The sequence below is a fragment of the Tamandua tetradactyla genome, chromosome 2, assembly GCF_023851605.1.
Source record: "Tamandua tetradactyla isolate mTamTet1 chromosome 2, mTamTet1.pri, whole genome shotgun sequence".
Classification (NCBI taxonomy): domain Eukaryota; kingdom Metazoa; phylum Chordata; class Mammalia; order Pilosa; family Myrmecophagidae; genus Tamandua; species Tamandua tetradactyla.
This window is the reverse complement of record NC_135328.1, coordinates 111,276,648-111,282,535: the sequence shown is the minus strand read 5'-3', so window position 1 is coordinate 111,282,535 and position 5,888 is coordinate 111,276,648. Positions and strand designations below refer to the sequence as shown.

At 36.8% G+C, this 5,888-nt stretch overlaps 1 pseudogene; it reads right to left on the bottom strand.

The window, feature by feature from the left end:
- Positions 1–772: 772 nt before the first annotated feature.
- LOC143661438 (suppressor of IKBKE 1 pseudogene) lies at positions 773–1,373 on the bottom strand (annotated as a pseudogene).
- Positions 1,374–5,888: the final 4,515 nt, after the last annotated feature.

The following is a 5,888-nucleotide window of genomic DNA, read 5'->3' as shown; positions in this document are numbered from 1 at the left end:
TTGTTTCATGTTGTGTTGTATTCCATAGCATGGATGCAATGTAATAAAATCTAATTTAGATTTTCTCTGTTTTTTCTTTCTATGACATTTACTGTGTGATCATCATGTGTTATCATGTGTCATTTGTTCATGAATTACTGTGAAATAGCTTACAATGGTTGGGACTGATGGCTTGATGATCAGGTACATTTTTCTTTTTTTTGGAGAAGAAAAGAGTAGATTTATTTTCAAGTATTTTTCAAGGTTCTCTCAAATTAAGAGTGATTAAAACAGGCTACAAAGTGTCAACTCTTAGCCCCAGAGAGACTTAAAACTTCAGAGAATGTGGATTACAAATCAGAGAATCTGCTAATCACATTACATGGAACTATACTACTTTTGTCAAATGGAAAAAGTACAGATTTATGCCAAATAGATTTAAAAAGTTACATTTCTTTTACAAATTCTTTCAACTTTCATTTTACACTCCTATAGAAAATAAAATTCCTGGCTTATAATGAGATCCTTGAAATTTCAGAGATGAGAAAAAACAAAAGTGAACTGAAAATATAGTTTTTATAAATTGAGGTCTTGGAAATGATTAAAAGAATTCTCTGAGACAGGAATACTGAAATTCAGTTTGTATTCTCACTAATACACTAGAAAATTGTTTTCTAGCTGTTGTTGACTGGCAATTCTAAACTGCTACCTAGTACCTTTAATCAACACTAAGTCATGTCCAAGGCAAAATCTTCCTTGATAGACAATCTCCAGCTATCATGCAGAGGTTGAATTATTTGATGGCTTGGGATGCAGTATCCACTGAAGCTTCCTTCCTGACTTGAAGAGACTCACTGCTGATAGATAATAATTCTCAAAGTTCCTTATTTTCAAGCTCTAATTAGGCTAATTTTTCCTGAATCTTACGAAATGGGTCATCATCAACCTGAACAGCTTTCCTTGTCACTTCTTCCATTTCACAGATTCTGTCAATCTGATGCTCAGTTTCTGCAGAGTAGGGCTGGTGAGCTTTCGGGACTTCTTCAGCATCCACCACTTTCTCAGCAACCATTAACTGTAACATCTATTTCCGGTACTTGCTCATGACCAGTTCCAAGGCACCTCAGTGTTCCTCCAAGGAAACCCATAGCTCTCTGGCTTCCTGTTGCAAGTTTCTTATCTGTCTTTTCTCTTGGGACAGCAGAACACGTGGTTTGTTTTTGAACACGTCCTTCATATCGGATACATCCTCTCGACGCTGGTCCGGAAGTGCTGTCCCTGCCTTCTGCACAGCTGCCACCCACAGGTGCAGCACCACCCACTGATCCACCAGCGATTCGGTGGCTGCACAGCATCCTGCCATCTGTCAAGATCTTCTCAATCGTGCAGCTCATAGCGGCCACACGACCCCAGCACCCAGCAGTGCTCACCTACCTGATCATGTGCATTTTGAATGTAGATTGTTATTAGTAAACTATGTTAGAGAAGGTAGTTTGGATTTATAGTTCATAAGACTACAGTAGTTCCCAAGGCCTTTTTTCTCAAAACTATAACAACTACACATATTATTTAAAAAAAATTTGTTAATCTAAGGTTAAAAATTATATATTTAAATAGACTTTATAATCTTTTATTAGACTTTGACTAATTAAGACAAGCTATCACTTTTGTGCATTTTTAACTTGATCTTTTGCTTGTTGATTTGTAAGAACTCTTTATATGAGATGTATTAATTCTTCCTTTGTTTTACATATTGCCCATATTTCCATCTATTTTATCACTTTTTTTGTTTGTTTGTTTTTGGTTTTAGACAGAGTTCCTTTTTAATGCAATTTTAAGATATTTTCACATGCCATATAATTATATAAAGTATATAATCAATGGCTCACAGTGTCATCATAGGGTTGTGCATTCATCACCACAATCAGTTTTAAAATATTTTATCATTCAAAAAAGAAAAAGAAAAAAGAAAACCCAAAACAGCCTGTAACCCTTATCCATCACTATTATTTATTTTCTGTCTTTATTTTCTTACTCATCTGCTCATACACTGGATAAAGGGAGTGTCATTTATAAGGTTTCACAATCACATGAGCACACTGTAAAAGGTATGTTGTTGTTATATAATCAACATCAAGAATCAAGGCTACTGGATTACAGTTGAACAGTTTCAGGTATCTCTTTCTAGCTATTCTAATACACTAAAAACTAAAAAGGAATATGTATATAATGCATAAGAATAACTTTCAGAATGACTTCTCAATTCTATTTGAAATTTCTTAGCCACCGAAAATTTATAGTGTCCCATTTCTTTTCATCCCTTTAGTCAAGAAGGCTTTCTCACTTCCACAGTGCCTGGGCCAAGTTCATCCCTGGAAGTCATGTCCCATGTCATGGAGATTTACACCCCTGGGAGTCATGGCCTACATAGGAGGGAGGGCAGTGACTTTATTTGCAGAGTGGGCTTAGAGAGAGAGGCCACCACTGAGCAAAAGTAGAGTTTCTCTGGGTGGGTGATTCTTAGGCATAATTATAAGTACTCTTAGCTTCTCCTTTGCAGGATTAAGTTTCATAAGGCCCCAAGATCAAGGGTTTGGCTTATTAATTTGTTAGTCCCTATCGCTTGTGATAATATCTGACATTCCCCAGACGGGGAAGTTTGATATTTCCACATTTTTCCCCAATTCCCTCAAGGGGACTTTGCCAATACATTTTACTTTCTGTCCAAATCACTTTGATATGTATTGGGACATTACATTAACCTGTACAAAGTAACAAGATCTCATTCCCTATTCAAGTTTCCATGTAGTTATAATGTTTGAATAAACTGACCATACAGGTTAAATTAGATACTGTGCTACAGAAAATACAAATTTTGTACCAAATAAACATCTCTTTCTTTGATTTCACTCAGAAGTTGAAATTTAAAACACTGTCAAGGGTGGGCCACAGTGGCTCAGCAGGCAGAAATGCTTGCCTGTGATGCCAGAGGACCAAGGTTCAATTCCCAATGCCTGCCCATGTAAAAATAAATAAATAAATAAAATACTGTCAATATCGTCCTTTACCTCTTACCTTAGTCCTAACCAGATCAGCTTCACTCATATCTCTAATTGAAGTCTGATCTCTTTTTCAGCTTCTTTAATAGTTGCTGTATGGAGTAATACTATCAGAGCTGTAGAACTCTAACTCTGAGTTTCAGGTGTCACACAGTGTTATAACTTGCTAACTGCCAGGATGTGACAAACCAGAACTGGAATGGCTTTTAAAAGGGGGGAATTTATTAAGTTGCATGTTTATACTTCTAAGGCCATGAAAACGTCCCATATAAAGCAAGTCTATAAAAATGTCCAAATTAAGACACTAACAAGAGGTTGGTTATTAGACAGATTACCTTCACTCAAGAAAGGCCAATGAAGTTCAAGGTTTCTCTCTCGACTGGAAAGACACGTGGCGAACATGGCAACATTTGCTAGCTTTCTCTCCAGGCCTCCTGTTTCATGAAGCTCCCCTGAGGGCATTTTCCTTCTTCATCTCCAAATATCTCTGGCAGCGTGGGTTTCTGTGGTTCTCGTGGTTCTCTTCTCTTGTGGCTCTGTGTGTCTCTCTCTCCAAAATGCTTCCTCTTTTAAAAGGATTCCAGTAAACTGATCAAGACCCACCTGGAGTGGGCATAGTCACAGCTCTGTGAAGATAACCTAATCAAGTCTCTGACATAAAGTGCTGAATAGGGATTAAGAGAAATGGCCGCTTCCACAAGATGGATCAGGATTAAAACGGTTTTTCTAGGGTGCATAATTGTTTCAAACCAGCACACACAGATACCCAAATTTCCAGGGAACAATGAGGCACGAAGAGCTCCATATGTCAGAAATCAGAAATAACAATTAAAACTCAGGTATAGATGAGACTACTGTAAGAGCTTATAATCGAGGAAACTTTACAATAAAGTTCAATAAACTTTATTGTGGATTGCCCAATCTCTGCCTTCATTCTGTCCCCTGATAATTTATGCTTTCAAATTCAATTCTCAGAGTTTGCACATTATTGTTAGTCTATATTAGTGAGGCCTTAACTGTATTTGTCTTTTTGTTTCTGGCTTATTTCACTGAACACACTATCTTCAAGATTCATTCACCTAGTAGTATACCTCACAACTTCATTCCTCCTTGCGCCTTCAACATTGATTGTATGTATGCACCATAGCCCACCTTCTGTTCATTAGTTGATGTACCCTTAGACCACCTACATCCATTACAAATCATAAATACTGCTGCCATAAACACCAGTGTGCAAATGTCCATTCCAGTCCCTGCTTCCAGTTCTTCCAAGTTTATGCCTAATAATGGGGTTGCTCCATCATATATCAATCCTCTACTTAGCCTGCCGTGGAACACCACACCACGCTGTCCTCTAGAGTGCTGCGCCATTCTACTTCCCTACTAATAATGAATAGGTACATTTCTCTCTCCACATTTTCTCCAGAACTTGTATCTTTCTGTTTATTTTTTCAGCTGTTTTATTCGCACACCATACAATCCATCCTAAGTAAAAAAAAATCAATGGCTCCTGATATAACTAAATAGCTCTGCGTTCACCACTACAATCTATGTGAGGACATTTCCATTGCCTCCATAAAGAAAGAAGAAGAGGAAAAAATGAAGAATATAAAAAAATAAAAAGAAGAAACAACAAAAACATCACCTAGAATCCCTTACCCCTCCCTTATGTCCCCTACTTATTGACATTTACCTTTCGTATATTGCCTTTGCTACTATTAATGGACGGATATTACAATGTTACTGTTAACTATGGACTCTAGTTGCATTGACGGTCTTTTTCCATATACCATCCCATTTCAACGCCTTGCCATGTTGACATTCATTTGTTCTCCCTCATGTAAACACTTTCTTATATTTGTACATTTTACCACCATTATCCACTCTAGATTTTGCTAAGCTATACAGTCCCAGGTTTTATCTTCTGTTTTTCCTTCTGGTGTCATACATGCTCCTAGTCTTCCTCTTTCAACAATATTCACACTCAGCTTTGTTCATTAGTTTACAATATTGTGCCACCATCAGATAGTATTGTGCTATTCATTTCTGGATCTTTACAGTCAATCCCATCGAACATTCTATACTCCTTCAGCATCAAATGCCCAAACTCTACCCTCTTTCTGTCTTTGGATAACCTGTTATCTCTTATTTTTAACTTTAATTGAGGTAATTTTGCCTAAAAGATTTCTAAAATTTCTGGATAGCCAAATCTACCAATCTCTTTGCTGATGACTTCTGGCTTTTGTCTGTTACTTCTAAATTCTTCCCTATCCCAAGTGTAAGCAATATTCTAATATTTTATAGTTCTTAGGTTTTTATGTATGAGTCTTGATGAATCTGGAATTTACATTAGTTTTGATGGAGTGTGGACATGATTATTTCAGATGAAACAATGCCCAAATATGAAAAATGAAGTCTTTTTTTAAAGTAGAAATGCACTTCATTTTCTGATCTGGCTATTGGGGGTTTGCCATACTCTTCTCCTTCTGTATCCACTTTGGAGGCCATATGCTTTATATAGCATTGTCAATATTGAAGGAGCCTAGGTATCAATATCAGTATTGAAGATACCTGAATCACTGCTAGCAAGGCAGCTTCTAAGTAGAACTCCACATTCACTTTGGGTTTTCTGTGAACAAGAAATAAGTCTTTGTTTCGTTAAGCACTATGATATGGGGTTTAGTTGTCACTTAAGTATAAATAAGCCTCTCCTGGCTATTGCAGGTACTCAATGAAAGTAATAACCACTATGGTATGAGCTAAACCTGTGATAAGATTTCTGAGCACAAGAAAATCCTATTATTACCATTGATAGTAATAGGGAAAAATAGTTTATTTCATAAAGGAACT